Source organism: Zea mays, chromosome 4, assembly GCF_902167145.1.
Source record: "Zea mays cultivar B73 chromosome 4, Zm-B73-REFERENCE-NAM-5.0, whole genome shotgun sequence".
Classification (NCBI taxonomy): domain Eukaryota; kingdom Viridiplantae; phylum Streptophyta; class Magnoliopsida; order Poales; family Poaceae; genus Zea; species Zea mays.
Window position 1 is genome coordinate 180,410,816 of NC_050099.1, and position 15,677 is coordinate 180,426,492.

A 15,677-nucleotide genomic window follows, 5' to 3' on the forward strand; every position below is an offset into this window, starting at 1 on the left:
ATCCGTATCCCGGAGGCGTAGGAGTCCCTCGGCTCGGTCAGCCTTGGCTCCTTACGTGTACTCCGTCGTTTTCAGGATCCCACTTTCGAAGTAGTCGAAAAGGCACGAAAGACGTTCTGGCAGAAAAGACCTTTTCCGAGGAAAATTTTGACGCAGAGGGGGGCAGTTCCCCCTTCTAGCCCCTGAGGGAGGGTCGGGCTTTGCCGAGGCAAGGCTGACCCTTCCTTGATGGTTAGACTTTGTGTGTGAACGAGGTGTACGAACAACTTGATAGCATCTTAAGGGTAGAAGCGACGTAGCTGTCGGATGTTCCAAGCGTTGCTGTAGACCTCGCCTTGACTGTTGGCCAGATTGTATGTCTCGGGCTTCAGAACCTTGGCGATGACGAACGGCCCTTCCCAATGAGGCGTGAGCTTGTGCCGCCCTCGGGCGTCTTGTCGCAGCCGAAGCACCAAGTCGCCCACCTGGAGGTCCCGGGACCGAACCCCTCGGGCGTGGTAGCGTCGCAGGGACTGCTGATACCGCGCCGAGTGTAGTAAGGCCATGTCCCGAGCCTCTTCCAGCTGGTCCAGTGAGTCTTCTCGGTTTGTTCGATTGCTTTGGTCGTCGTAGGCCCTCGCCCTCGGGGAACCGTATTCTAAGTCTGTGGGCAAGATGGCCTCGGCCCCATAGACTAGAAAGAACGGTGTGAAGCCCATGGCTCGGCTCGGTGTCGTCTTCAGACTCCAGACCACCGAGGGGAGCTCCTTCATCCATCGCTTGCCGAACTTGTTGAGGTCGTTGTAGATCCGTGGCTTGAGTCCTTGCAGAATCATGCTGTTGGCACGCTCTACTTGCCCATTCGTCATGGGGTGAGCCACGGCGGCCCAGTCCGCCCGGATGTGGTGATCCTCGCAGAAGTCCAGGAACTTTCTGCCGGTGAACTAGGTGTCGTTGTCGGTGATGATGGAGTTCGGGACCCCAAAGCGATGGATGATGTTGGTGAAGAACGCCACCGCTTGTTCAGACCTGATGTTGTTTAGGGGTCAGACCTCGATCCACTTGTAGAATTTGTCGATGGCGACCAGCAGGTGCGTGTAGCCCCCGGGTGCCTTCTGCAAGGGACCGACGAGGTCCAGACCCCACACAGCAAACGGCCAGGTGATGGGTATTGTCTGCAGAGCCTGAGCGGGCAGGTGGGTCTTCCTTGCGTAGAATTGACACCCTTGGCAGGTGCGGACAATTCTAGTGGCGTCGGCCACCGCGGTCGGCCAGTAGAAACCTTGTCGGAAAGCGTTTCCAACAAGGGCTCGAGGCGCTGCGTGATGACCGCAAGCCCCCGAGTGTATTTCTTGTAAGAGCTCCTGGCCTTCGGTGATGGATATGCATCGCTGGAGGATGCCTGAGGGGCTGCGGTGGTAGAGCTCCTTCCCGTCCCCCAGCAAGACGAACGACTTGGCGCGCCGCGCCAGTCGCCGGGCTTCGGCTCGGTCGAGGGGCAGCTCTCCTCGGTGGAGATATTGCAGGTACGGGGTCTGCCAGTTTCGATTAGGCGTGACCTCGCTCCACTCTTCCTCGACGCGCAGTGTCTCACCCTCGGGGGCCGAGGGTGCCTCGGGCTGGGCCGAGGCCTTCTCGGGCTCGGGCGTGTCGTCGGTCTTGACTGAGGGTTGATGTAGGTCTCGGGAGAAGACGTCCGGGGGAACCGTTGTTCGCCCCGAGGCCATCTTAGCCAGCTCGTCCGCAGTCTCGTTGTATCGTCGGGCGACGTGGTTGAGCTCGAGCCCGTAGAACTTGTCTTCCAGGCGCTGAACCTCGTCGCAGTAGGCTTCCATCTTTGGGTCGCGGCAGTGGGAGTTCTTCATGACTTGGTCAATGACAAGCTGCGAGTCACCACGAGCGTCGAGGCGTCGGACCCCTAGCTCGATTGCGATGCGCAACCCGTTGACCAGAGCCTCGTACTCAGCCACGTTGTTGGACGCCGGGAAATGGAGGCGCAGCACGTAGCGGAGGTGCTTCCCGAGGGGCGAGACGAAGAGCAGGCCCGCGCCTGCCCCTGTTTTCATCAGCGACCCGTCGAAAAACATGGTCCAGAGTTCCGGTTGGATCGGAGCCGCCAGGAGCTGGGTGTCGACCCATTCAGCCACAAAGTCCGCCAAGAGTTGGGACTTGATGGCCTTCCGAGGAGCGAACAAGATTGTCTCGCCCATGATTTCCACCGCCCACTTTGCAATCCTACCCGAGGCCTCTCGGCACTGGATGATCTCCCCCAGGGGAAGGATGACACCACAGTCACCGGATGAGACTCGAAGTAGTGTCGCAACTTCCGCCGCGTCAGGATCACCGCGTACAACAGCTTCTGAACTTGTGGGTAGCGGATCTTGGTCTCGGACAGTACCTCACTGATGAAGTAGACCGGCCTCTGGACGGGCAATGTATGCCCTCCTTCTCGTCTCTCGACCACGATCACGACGCTGACCACCTGAGTGGTAGCGGCGACATAGATCAAGAGGGCTTCTCCGGTAGCGGGGGGCACCAAGATGGGCGCGTTCGTGAGGAGCGCCTTTAGGTTCCCGAGGGCTTCCTCGGCCTCAGGGGTCCAAGTGAAGCACTCGGCCTTTCTTAAGAGGCGGTACAGGGGTAGGCCTCTTTCGCCGAGGCGCGAGATGAAGCAGCTCAGAGCCGCAAGGCATCCCATGACCCTCTGCATGCCTTTCAAGTCCTTGATGGGGCCCATGTTGGTGATGGCCGCAATTTTCTCCAGGTTGGCCTCGATGCCCCGCTCGGAGACGATGAACCCCAAGAGCATGCCTCGAGGTACTCCAAAGACGCACTTCTCGGGATTGAGTTTTACGCCTTTCGCCTTGAGACACCGGAATGTCGTTTCAAGGTCGGAAAGGAGGTCGGAGGCTTTCTTCGTCTTGACTACGATGTCGTCGACGTAAGCCTCGACCGTTCGACCAATGTGTTCGCCGAACACATGGTTCATGCACCTTTGGTACGTCGCACCCGCATTCCTCAAACCAAACGGCATAGTAACGTAGCAGTACATGCCAAAAGGTGTGATGAAAGAAGTCGCGAGCTGGTCGGACTCTTTCATCCTGATTTGGTGATACCCTGAGTAGGCATCGAGGAAACACAGGGTTTCGCACCCAGCAGTGGAATCCACGATTTGATCGATGCGAGGCAGAGGGTAGGGAACCTTCGGACATGCTTTGTTTAGACCAGTGTAGTCTACACACATCCGCCATTTCCCTCCTTTCTTTCTCACAAGCACAGGGTTGGCAAGCCATTTGGGATGGAATACCTCTTTGATGAACCCTGCAGCCATCAGCTTGTGGATCTCCTCGCCTATGGCTCTGCGCTTTTCTTCGTCAAATCGGCGTAGAGGCTGCTTCACGGGTCGGGCTCCAGCTCGGATATCCAGCGAGTGCTCGGCGACCTCCCTCGGTATGCCAGACATGTCCGAGGGACTCCACGCAAAGACTTCGACGTTTGCGCAGAGAAAGTCGACGAGCACTGCTTCCTATTTGGGGTCGAGCTCGGAGCCGATCCGGATCTGCTTGGAGGCGTAGTTGCTGGGGTCGAGAGGGACGGATTTGACCGTCTCTGCTGGCTCGAAAATGCCGGCATGGCGCTTCACGTCTGGCGCCTCCTTGGAGAGGCTCTCCAGGTCGGCGATGAGGGCCTCGGATTTGGCGAGGGCCTCAGCGTACTCCACGCACTCCATGTCGCATTCGTACGCGTGTCGGTACGTGGGGCCGACGATAATGACCCCGTTGGGGCCCGACATCTTGAGCTTAAGGTAGGTGTAGTTGGAGATGGCCATGAACTTGGCGTAGCATGGCCTCCCCAGCACTGCGTGGTAGGTTCCTCGAAACCCGACCACCTCGAACGTGAGGGTTTCCCTTCTGAAGTTGGAGGGAGTCCCGAAGCAGACGGGCAGATCGAGTTGTCCAAGGGGCTGGACGCGTTTCCCGGGAATGATCCCGTGAAAAGGCGTCGCGCCTGCCCGGACCGAGGATAGATCAATCCGCAGGAGCCCGAGGGTTTCGGCGTAGATGATGTTGAGGCTGCTGCCTCCGTCCATGAGGACCTTGGTGAGCCTGACGTTGCCGATGACGGGGTCGACAACGAGCGGATATTTCCCCGGGCTCGGCACGCGGTCGGGGTGGTCGCCCTGGTCGAAGGTGATGGGCTTGTCGGACCAGTCTAGGTAGACTGGCGCCGCCACCTTTACCGAGCAGACCTCCCGACACTCTTGCTTGCGGTGCCGAGCCGAGGCGTTCGCCACTGGCCCACCGTAGATCATGAAGTAGTCGTGGACCTCGGGGAACTCCTCTGCCTTGTGATCCTCCTTCTTGTCGTTGTTGTGGGCCCTGCCACCTTCCACAGGTGGCCTGGCCTTGTGAAAGTGGCACCGAAGCATGACACACTCCTCGAGGGTGTGCTTGACGGGCCCCTGATGATAGGGGCATGGCTCCTTGAGCATCTAGTCGAAGAGATTGGCACCTCCGGGAGGTTTCCGAGGGTTCTTGTACTCAGCGGCGGCGACAAGGTCCGCGTCGGCGGCGTCACATTTCGCTTGTGACTTCTTCTTGCCTTTCTTCTTGGTGCCGCGCTGAGTGGACGCCTCGGGGACATCTTTCGGCTGGCGGCCCTGGGGCTGCTTGTCCTTCCGGAAGATGGCCTCAACCGCCTCCTAGCCAGAGGCGAACTTGGTGGTGATGTCCATCAGCTCGCTCGCCCTGGTGGGGGTCTTGCGACCCAGTTTGCTCACCAGGTCGCGGCAGGTGGTGCCGGCGAGGAACGCGCCGATGACATCCGAGTCGGTGACGTTGGGCAGCTCGGTGCGCTGCTTCGAGAATCGTCGGATGTAGTTCCGGAGAGACTCTCCCGGCTGCTGGCGGTAGCTTCAGAGATCCCAGGAGTTTACAGGGCGCACATATGTGCCCTGGAAGTTGTCGGCGAAGGCTTGGACCAGGTCGTCCCAGTTGGAGATCTGCCCCGGAGGCAGGTGCTCCAGCCAGGCTCGAGCGGTGTCGGAGAGGAACAGGGTGAGGTTGCAGATGATGAGGTTGTCATCGTCCGTTCCACCCAGTTGGCAGGCCAGCAGGTAGTCCGCGAGCCACAATTCCGGCCTCGTCTCCCCCGAGTACTTTGTGATAGTAGTCGGGGTTCGGAACCGGGTCGGGAACGGCGCCCGTCGTATGGCCTGGCTGAAAGCCTGCGGACCGGGTGGTTCAGGCGAGGGACTCCGATCCTACCCGCTGTCGTAGCGTCCCCCACGCCTGGGGTGGTAGCCTCGGTGCACCCTCTCGTCGAGGTGGGTTCGACGGTTGCGGTGGTGGTGCTCGTTGCCGAGGCGACCCGGGGCCACAGGCGCTGTGTTGCGCGTGCGCCCGGTGTGGACCGAGGCTTCCCGCATGAATCGGGAAGTCGCGGCGCGATGCTCCGAGGGGTATCCCTGCCTTCGGGAGGCAGAGCTTTCGGCCCGTCGGACCGCGGCATCCTCCAGGAGATTCTTGAGCTCTCCCTGGATTCACCGCCCTTCGGTGGTCGATGGTTCCGACATCGCGTGGAGTAGTATCGCTGCCGCAGCCAGGTTCTGGCCGACCCCACTAGAAGCCGGTGGCGGCCTTGCCCTGACGTCGTCGGCAATGCGGTGCTGGATGCCCTGGGGTAGATGACGCGCTTCTCCGGCCGGAGCTTGGTCTGCCCATTCCTGCCCGATGTTCCGCCGGAACGGCTCAAGTGTTCCTGCTCCCTCGTCGAGCCTGGCCTGCATCTCGTAGATTTGCTCGAGCTGTGCGTCCTGACCCCCCGCAGGGACTGGGACCACGGCTAGCTCCCGAAGGATGTCAACGTGAGGCGCAGGCCTAGGGGGATCACCGTTTTTCCGGTATACCAAGATGGTTGCCTTTGCCGGGACCCCCTAGATCGACGTGGAAACATTCACGACTTGGGCCGCAGTCTTCGTCGTCGAAGCTGCGGCTACCGTCGGAACAATCGGAAAGGCAGTAGTCGCATGTGGTCATGAAGTCCCGCATGGCACTGGGGTTACCGAGTCCGGAAAAATCCCAACAAAAGTCGGGCTCGTCTTCTTCCTCGGAACCCAAGGGTCCGTAGGTCGAGACGGCCGTCAGCCGGTCCCAGGGTGACCGCATACCGTACCCCGGAGGGTTTGGACATGCCTCTATGAAGGCTTCCACCGAAGCAAAGTCGCTTGGTGGGTCGAGGCTGAATCCAAAAGGCACGAGATGGGAATCGGTCGGTACCTCTTGGTCGACGGGCGGTGACGAAGTCGCGTCAGGGGCAGACTGCACCGTCGTCTCAGGTACGAGGGTGACGCCCAACAAGTCCTTTGCGAGCGTGCTGGCGTCGTTCGTCCGCTTGGAGTTGGCGTGTTGCAGGAAAACGACGCTCGTCTTCGTCTCAGACGCGAGGTCGACACCCGACGTGTCCCCCGTTGGGGCACCGGCGTCGTCGACTCGCTCGACAGCCGACGAGGTGCCGCCTCCTGCTTGGCCTTGGTTGCCCCGCCTCCTCCTCCATCGGCGGGGGAGGCGACGGGACAAACCCGAATGTTGTTCTTCCGCCACGTGGGGAAGACGTCGTTGATTCCGCCGCCGGCAGGCGGGTTGTCGGCCGCCATTGTCGCTGTCGCGCGGCGGAGGAAGGAGTATCATGTCGTAGCTGCCGTCGAGGGACATGAACTCAAGACTCCCGAAACGGAGCACCGTCCCGGGCTGGAAAGGTTGCTAGAGACTACCCATCTGGAGCTTGACGGGAAGCTGTTCGTCAACACGCAGCAGGCCCCTACCTGGCGCGCCAACTGTCGGCGTTTCGACCCCGGGGGTCCCTGGACCGACGATTAAATTGTCGCCGCGTGTCCCAGCCCAGATGGGTCGGCGCGAGATGGAGCACGAAGGGGGGCAAAAGAAAGGGGAGACAGGCAAAAGGGGAAACCCGCGGCCTTCGTGTTGCCCTGCGCCCAGGTCGGGTGCGCTTGCAGTAGGGGGTTACAAGCGTCTGCGTGGGAGAGAGCGAGAGACCTTTCACGTCGTCCCGTTCCCCCGCGCGGCCAACCTTCTCGTACGAGAGCCCTGGACCTTCCTTTTATAGGCGTAAGGAGAGGGCCCAGGTGTACAATAGGAGATGTAGCAGTGTGCTAACGTGTCTAGCAGAGAGGAGCTAGTGCCCTAGGTACATGCCGTCGTGGCAGCCGGAGAGGTTTTGGCACCCTGTTCATGTGATGTCGTGGCCGTCGGAGGAGCGCTGGAGCCTTGCGGAAGGACAACTGTCGGGGCTGTCGAGTCCTTGCTGACGTCTTCTTGCTTCCGTAAGCGGCTGAGAGCCGCCGTCGTCATGGAGCACGCGGGGCGCCATCATTATTTGTTTACCGGGGCGAGCCAGATGGGACGCCGGTCTTGTTCCCCGTAGCCTGAGCTAGCTAGGGGTAGGGTAATGATGGCCCCCCTGTGACGTGGTCGGTCCGAGCCCTGGGTCGGGCGAGGCGGTGGCTCCTCCGAGGTCGAGGTCGAGTCTGTCTTCCGAGGTCGAGGTCGAGTCCGAGCCCCGGGTCGGGCGAGGCGGAGACCATCGTCTGAGGCCAAGGCTGAGTCTGAGCCCTGGGGTTGGGCGAGGCAGAGTTCGTCATCTTCCGGAGCCGAGGCCGAGTCCGAGCCTTGGGTCGGGCGAGGCGGAGTTCGTCGTCTTCCAGAGCCGATGCTGAGTCCGAGCCCTGGGGTCGGGCGAGGCGGAGTTCGTCGTCTTCCGGAGCAGAGGCTGAGTCCGAGCCCTGGGTCGGGCGAGGCGGAGTTCGTCGTCCGAGGCCGAGACGGGGGCCGAGCCCTGGGGTCGGCCGAGGCGGAGTTCATCGTCCGAGGCCGAGACGGGGGCCGAGCCCTGGGGTCGGGCGAGGCGGAGCTTCCTATGGCACCCGAAGCCGGACTTGGCTGCTGTCAGCCTCACTCTGTCGAGTGGCACAGCAGTCGGAGCGACGCAGGCGGCGCTGTCCTCTTGTCAGGCCGGTCAGTGGAGCAGCAAAGTGACTGCGGTCACTTCGGCTCTGTCGACTGAAGGGCGCGCGTCAGGATAAGGTGTCAGGCCATCCTTGCATTAAATGCTTCTGCGATACGGTCGGTCGGTGAGGTGATCTGGCCAAGGTTGCTTCTTGGCGAAGACTAGGCCTCGAGCGAGCTGAAGGTGTATCCGTTGCTTGAGGGGGCCCTCGGGCGAGATGTGAATCCTCCGGGGTCGGCTGCACTTGCCCGAGGCTGGGCTCGGGTGAGGCGAGATCGTGTCCCTTGAGTGGACCGAGCCTTGACTTAATCGCACCCATCAGGCCTTTGCAGCTTTGTGCTAATGGGGGTTACCAGCTGAGATTAGGAGTCTTGGGGGTACCCCTAATTATGGTCCCCGACAACGGCAAAACTCTCTCTTCTAGTCACTAATTGCTTTGAGTGGAATTGGGACTTAGAGAGATTTTGATTCAATCTATTTGTGTCTTGAATTGAATGCACTAGCTCTTGTATTGAATGTGTTAGCTGAAAACTTGGATGCCTTGAAGTGTGGTGGTTGGGGGTATTTATAGCCCCAACCACCAAAGTGGCTGTTAGGGAGGCTGTCTGTCGACGGGCGCACCGGACACTGTCCGGTGCGCCAGCCACGTCACCCAACCGTTAGGGTTCGATCGTTGGAGCTCTGACATGTGGGGCCACCGGACAGTCACTGTTCACTGTCCGGTGCGCCTTCTGGCGCCTGCTCTGACTCTGCGCGCACTGTCCGCGCACTGTTCACTTTTGCAGACGACCGTTGGCGCTGATAGTCGTTGCTCCGCTTGGCACACCAGACAGTCCGGTGAATTATAGCGGAGAGCCATTTCCAGAAACCCGAAGCTGAGCAGTTCGAGTGGATTCACCCTGGTGCACCGAACACTGTCCGGTGGAGTACCGGACAGTCCGGTGCGCCAGACCAGGGCTGCCTTCGGTTTCTTTTGCTCCTTTTTATTTGAACCCTTTCTTGGAGTTTTTATTGGTTTGTGTTGAACCTTTGGCACCTGTAGAACTTATAATCTAGAGCAAACTAGTTAGTCCAATTATTTGTGTTGGGCAATTCAACCACCAAAATCATTTAGAAAAATGTTTGACACTATTTCCCTTTCAGATTTGTTCCTTAAACTTTCAGTATGATACTAACTTATTAGTATATCGTAGCATTGACTATTATTATTTTTTGAATGTCACGGGGGATAGGATCCCCACCTGAATTGCATTACTTTTTGTGGCCAAAACGCCTTTGTTAGTACAACAGGGGGGTTTAGGTTACATCGATGTGGTTACGCTACGTTACATACAAAGCACGACACCAGACAACCACGATCTGGTAGTCCTCATGTTGTAGCCTGGATCTCCATAATTCAGCTTCAGAGCGGCACAACAGCATTGACTATTATTGAATATTAATTTGGACCATGCCTACATTAATCCAACATCATCGTCGAGCACCAGCTAGTAGTACGTACGTACATAGATAGATCTCCTTTTGACATTCTGTATATCAGGCTATCTGCACTCATACAACTCTAAATTTCTACTCTAAAAAGAATATTCTGTCCTTGTCAGCAAGGTTCTCTACTCTATACCATAAACCTCCGCAGTCATATTTACTCCATATCTCAACCCTATACCAACTACTACATATTATATCATTTTTTAATTCTCTCCTATGTACACGTGACCGCGTTTTTGCTGGCCAACCTCACGGCACAGTGGATAGCGCACTGCATCCGTACAACGCTTGATATACCGCTCCTCCACTGCCACTGCTAGCGCACTCCATGCAGTCTCCGCTGCAGAAGGTGTTTTACGCTAGCTATAGTGGATAGCGCAGGCCATGCAGTCTTCGACTGCGTACAGCCTCAGTATATATATATATGCATGCATGTTGTGTCGTCAGAAACCGTGTTATGCGTACATACGTGTTGCTACTGCAGAGGAACACTTCGATGCGAATATTGCATATACTACTATCTAATCTAATTAACTAAGATCTACTGTAAAGTGTAAACTAAGCACACACTGACACACATATATATACTAGCTAGTTCAAAGGTCCAAGAAGACGTCGACTCACGTACGTAGTCACATATCGAAAGTGTGGCAAACGTAACTGAAAGACGACCAGAGGAAACGTGGATGACTGGGCCACCTGAAATAAATAAAAGAAACCAAAGAATTGAGAATTCCAATGCCTAGCTTAATTGCAGCGAATTCCAAGGGTTGGCTGCGGGTAACCATCCGGATTTACGTACAGTGATGTCCAACAACTCTAACTACCTATGAGATGATGACCACTGGACAGAGATACAGAACGACCATCATGGCCAACAACCTTACAAGTGAAAAGGAATTCGAGGAACACCAAAGGAATTCGAGCTAGCCATGAGCTAGCTAGCATGCAGTTTAGCTGCTGATTAGTCTTCCATCCTGCCTGCCTGCCTGCCTTTGAATTAGCAGCTCGATCTGATCTGATATACACACGCAGACAAGTGTCCATTGTGCCGCTCATAATTTATGCGCCAGGGGGATGCCTCCAAACAGGAAGAGGCTAAGCTGGAGAATTAATGCATGGCAAAAGGCGTCACTTTTTACATTTGAAGATAAGTAACCACACTGGCGCCATTGACCTTAATTCATTAGAATTTGCCGGCTAAACAACCAACCAACCAATTGGGTCCACGGGATAAATATATAGACTTGATTAATTAATTAATTAGGCCAAAAGCAGGATGTCTTAGATTTAAGTATACTACGCATGCAGGGAGAAATTAATGGTTGGGGGGCGAGTCTCATTTGGTACGTTGCTGATTGTCATTTCCTTCAGAGTCGTATTCCCTTCATCTGCATTCTCCATTAATTCCGTTCCGTTCCATTGCATTGCCTGGCATATGCATCAGCAGCAGCAGGCCAGCAGCTAGCGTGCATGATGGAATAATGGATTATATTACAGCATTCAGTCTTAAGTCGTCTCTCGGACGAAGGGGAGGTGGAAAGGATCATCGAAAGGAGATGAACACAAGCGAGACAGGAAAAAGGAGGGTTTGCCAAAAGGCAGTGGGAATAACCGGATATCCTTTGGCTAGCCTCTCATTGGAGCCTAGCATTTGAATGCATATGCGTAGTGGTACTTTGGCCCTATAATTAGCTATCTAGTAGGAAGCTCTCTCTCTCCTCAAAGCAAAGTACATGAGCCACATTAATTGCCTCCGTGCTGTGTGTGTTCCTTAATTACCATATATCTACAATATCTTCAAATCAAATTAAATCGACCAAAGTTATTAAGGGCTGGACTTTTTTTCTTTTTGTAATTTCTCTCACACATGCATATTGGCACATGATACATGATGTTCACTACCGGAAACGGGCGCTTTGCCGGCAAAGCCGTAAAAACACTCGGCAAAGGCTTTGCCGAGTGTCGCATTCGGCAAAGAAGGCTCGGCAAACAGTGCATCGACAAAGCCTTCTTTGTCGAGTACTTTTTCTCGGGCACTCGGCAAAAAAAGCAACCATTACGGTGACGGGGTGACGGAGACGGCTTCTTTGCCGAGTGTCATCTTTGCCGAGTGCTGCTGGGCAGACACTCGGCAAAGAGCCCGCCAGAGAGGGTCCCCATGTCAGGTTCTTTGCCGAGTGCTATGTGCGGCACTCGGCAAAGCGTGCCTCTTTGACGAGTGTCAGCGACATTACACTCGGCAAAGTCCCTAAACCGGTGCCCAGGTCTTTGTTCTTTGCCGAGTGTTGTTATGACCCTGACACTCGGCAAAACACCTCTTTGCCGAGTGTTACACTCGGCAAAGTGACCAGTATGCACCTTTTTTATTTGTTTTTTGTATTCCATCCACACAAACAAAAGATATCACATATATATCACATATATACATCACAGATATCATCACAAACATAAATAGCCAACACAAACATAAATAGCCAACACAAACATAAATATCCATCACAAACATAAGTGTTCAACACAAGTATAAAATACAAACATAAGTCTCATATGTCTCAAGCTCTGACATAAGTATCAAACACAAACATAAGTATTATACACAAGTTCTGAAGTCTAAACACTGAAAACACAACACTCATGGAGGTGGGCGGTTTGACTGGTGCTGCGTTGGGCTGAACCCTTCCGGAGGGTTGTTGGATGCCGCCCCAGATTGGCCCTGCACAGAGAAGAGATTGCATGTGTTATACCAGATGCATTACCAACATCTAACTACAATTTTGATACTCACAGGAGTATGGAAGAGAGCAGGGTCAACTGGAGGAACAATGGAGGTGGCGGAGCGATGCCCTGTGCGGCGCCAAGGCTCTGCATGTACTGGAACATCTCCGCCATCCTCTGATGATCTGCCAGGCGAGCCTCCCGCTCTGCCTCCCGCTCCGCCATAATCCTCGCCTCCATCTCGTGATGTTCCCTCCTCTCTTCTTCTAGTTTGGTCTGTAATATTACAAGCCAACGTTATTGAAAGGGAAATGTGCCCTTGGGCCATTTCTATGTATTTTGGTGATTGAGTGCCAACACATGTGCTTAATTGGGAATTTATGTACATGGATGAACAAGGTGAAAATCATGAAGTAAAGGTATGTTTCTAAGCCTTAGTACATTGGTTTTAAGTACTAATATATCTGTCTAAGTGTTAGAAACAGAAAGAAGAAGAATAGAGAAAAGGAGAAGGGACTTGGCTGTGTGCTGCCAAGACCCAGCTCGGTCTGGAGCACCGGACTGTCCGGTGTGCACCGGACAGTGTCCGGTGTGCCAGGCTGGCGCGACTCGAACTGGCCGCTCTCGGGAAATTGGCCGGCGGCGTACGGCTAAAATTCACCGGACTGTCCGGTGTGCACCGGACTGTCCGGTGAGCCAACGGTCGGCCAGGGCCAACGGTCGGCCGCGCAATCCGCGCGGGACACGTGGCCGAGCCAACGGTCGGAAGACGGCACCGGACTGTCCGGTGTGCACCGGACATGTCCGGTGCGCCAACAGCGCCAGATCTGCCAACGGTCTGCAACGGTCGTCTTCGCCGTTTAAGGAAACAAATCGGGCACCGGACAGTGTCCGGTGTGCACCGGACTGTCCGGTGCCCCCGACGACAGAAGGCAAAGATGGCCTTCCGGATTTGCTCTCAACGGCTCCTAGCTGCCTTGGGGCTATAAAAGGAGCCCCTAGGCGCATGGAGGAGAGACACAAGCAACCTTTGAGCATTCTTGATCATCCACACTAAGTCTCTGCGCATTCGTTTGTGTTTCTAAGTGATTCGAGCTCTGTTCTAAGTGAGAACTCTGAGATAGTCTTGTGAGCTCGATTCTTGGCCGTGTGTGTGCGCTTTTGCTGTGGATTTGTGTGTGTTGCTTCCCTCCCTTACTCTGTGTTTCATTTGTGATCATATACTTGTAAGGGCAAGAGACTCCAATTTGTGGAGATTCCTTGCAAACGGGATAGTGAAAGGAAAACAAAACACCGTGGTATTCAAGTGGGTCTTTGGACCGCTTGAGAGGGGTTGATTGCAACCCTCGTCCGTTGGGATGCCACAACGTGGAGTAGGCAAGCGTTGGTCTTGGCCGAACCACGGGATAAAACCACTGTGTCACTCTGTGCTTGATTCTCTTGTGGTACTGTGTTTTGTTGAGACTGTTGAGACTTCACCTTAGCCACTTGGCAATAATCGTGCTAACACTTAACAAGTTTTTGTGGCTTAAGTTTGAAGTTTTTACAGGATCACCTATTCACCCCCCCCCTCTAGGTGCTCTCAATTGGTATCAGAGCCGTTCTCTTCACAAAGGGACTAACCGCCCGAAGAGATGGATCCTAAGGGGAAGGGTATAGTGATCAACGACAAAGAGAAGGAATCCTTCGTCAACGAGCCGAAGGACGATAAGCCTACCGACTCCGGCTCGGGCCAAAGACGGAAGGAAGGGAAGAAGAAGAAGACCAGGCGCATCAAGGAGATCGTCTACTACGACAGCGACGAGTCTACTTCTTCCCAAAAGGACGAGGACCACAACGACTACGAGAGAAGAAAACCGGTTAATTCGAACTTTTCTTTTGATTACTCTCGTATTCCGCAAAGTTCACATTCTCATTTGCTCTCCATTCCACTCGGCAAGCCCCCCCACTTTGATGGAGAGGACTACGGATTTTGGAGCCACAAAATGCGTAGTCACCTATTCTCTCTCCATCCTAGTATATGGGAGATTGTAGAGAGTGGAATGCATTTTGATAGTTCGGATAGTCCCATGTTCATTAATGAACAAATTCATAAGAATGCACAAGCTACTACTGTTCTTCTAGCTTCCTTGTGCAGGAATGAATACCATAAGGTGAGCGGCTTGGATAACGCCAAGCAAATCTGGGACACCCTCAAAATTTCTCATGAGGGGAACGACGTCACCTTACTCACCAAGATGGAGTTGGTGGAGGGCGAGCTTGGACGGTTCGCAATGATAAGGGGCGAGGAGCCAACGCAAACATACAATCGGCTCAAGACCCTTATCAACAAGATAAGAAGCTACGGGAGCACGCGATGGACGGACCACGACGTCGTCCGCCTAATGCTAAGGTCATTTACCGTTCTTGATCCTCACTTGGTGAACAATATACGTGAAAATCCCAGGTACACCAAGATGTCGCCCGAAGAAGTTCTTGGGAAATTTGTTAGCGGGCGAATGATGATCAAGGAGGCGAGATATGTGGACGACGCCTTGAATGGTCCGATCAACGAGCCGCAACCTCTCGCTCTCAAGGCAACACGAAGCAAGGAGGCGCTACCTAGCAAGGTGGCACAAATTGAGGCGGCCGGACTCAACGATGAAGAGATGGCTCTCATCATCAAGAGATTCAAGACGGCGCTAAATGGTCGCAAGGGGCAGCCAAGCAAGACCAAGACCAAGGGGAGGCGCTCATGCTTCAAATGCGGTAAGCTTGGTCATTTTATCGCTAACTGTCCCGATAATGAAAGTGACCAGGAAAAGGGGAACAAAAGAGAAAAGAAGAAGCAATACAAGAAGGCAAAGGGCGAGGCGCATCTAGGAAAGGAGTGGGACTCGGATTGCTCCTCCTCCGACTCCGACAACGAAGGACTCGCCGCCACTGCCTTCAACAAATCGGCTCTCTTCCCCAACGAGCGTCTCACATGTCTTATGGCAAGGGAGAAGAAGGTGAGTACTCAAGACTCCACTTATGCTTCTTCTAGTGATAGTGAGTCTAGTGATGATGACATAGATTATTCATGCTTGTTCAAGGGCTTAGATAGATCTAAGATAGATAAAATCAATGAATTGATTGATGCATTGAATGAAAAGGATAGGCTTTTAGAAAAGCAGGAGGATTTATTGTATGATGAACATGATAAATTTGTAGAGGCACAAAAATCATATGCTTTAGAAGTAAAAAGAAATGAAATGCTTTCTTATGAACTATCTACTTGTCATGAAACCATTTCTACTTTACAAGGTTTTAACAATGATTTAAATGCTAAGTTAGAAGTAGCAAATAAATCTAATTCTTGTGTAGAACATGTTAAGATTTGCACTAGGTGTAAGGATTTCGATGTTGATGCCTGTAGTGAACATCTAGTTTTAATTTCCAAATTAAATAAGGAAGTGGCTAGTCTTAATGCCCAACTTAAGACTAGC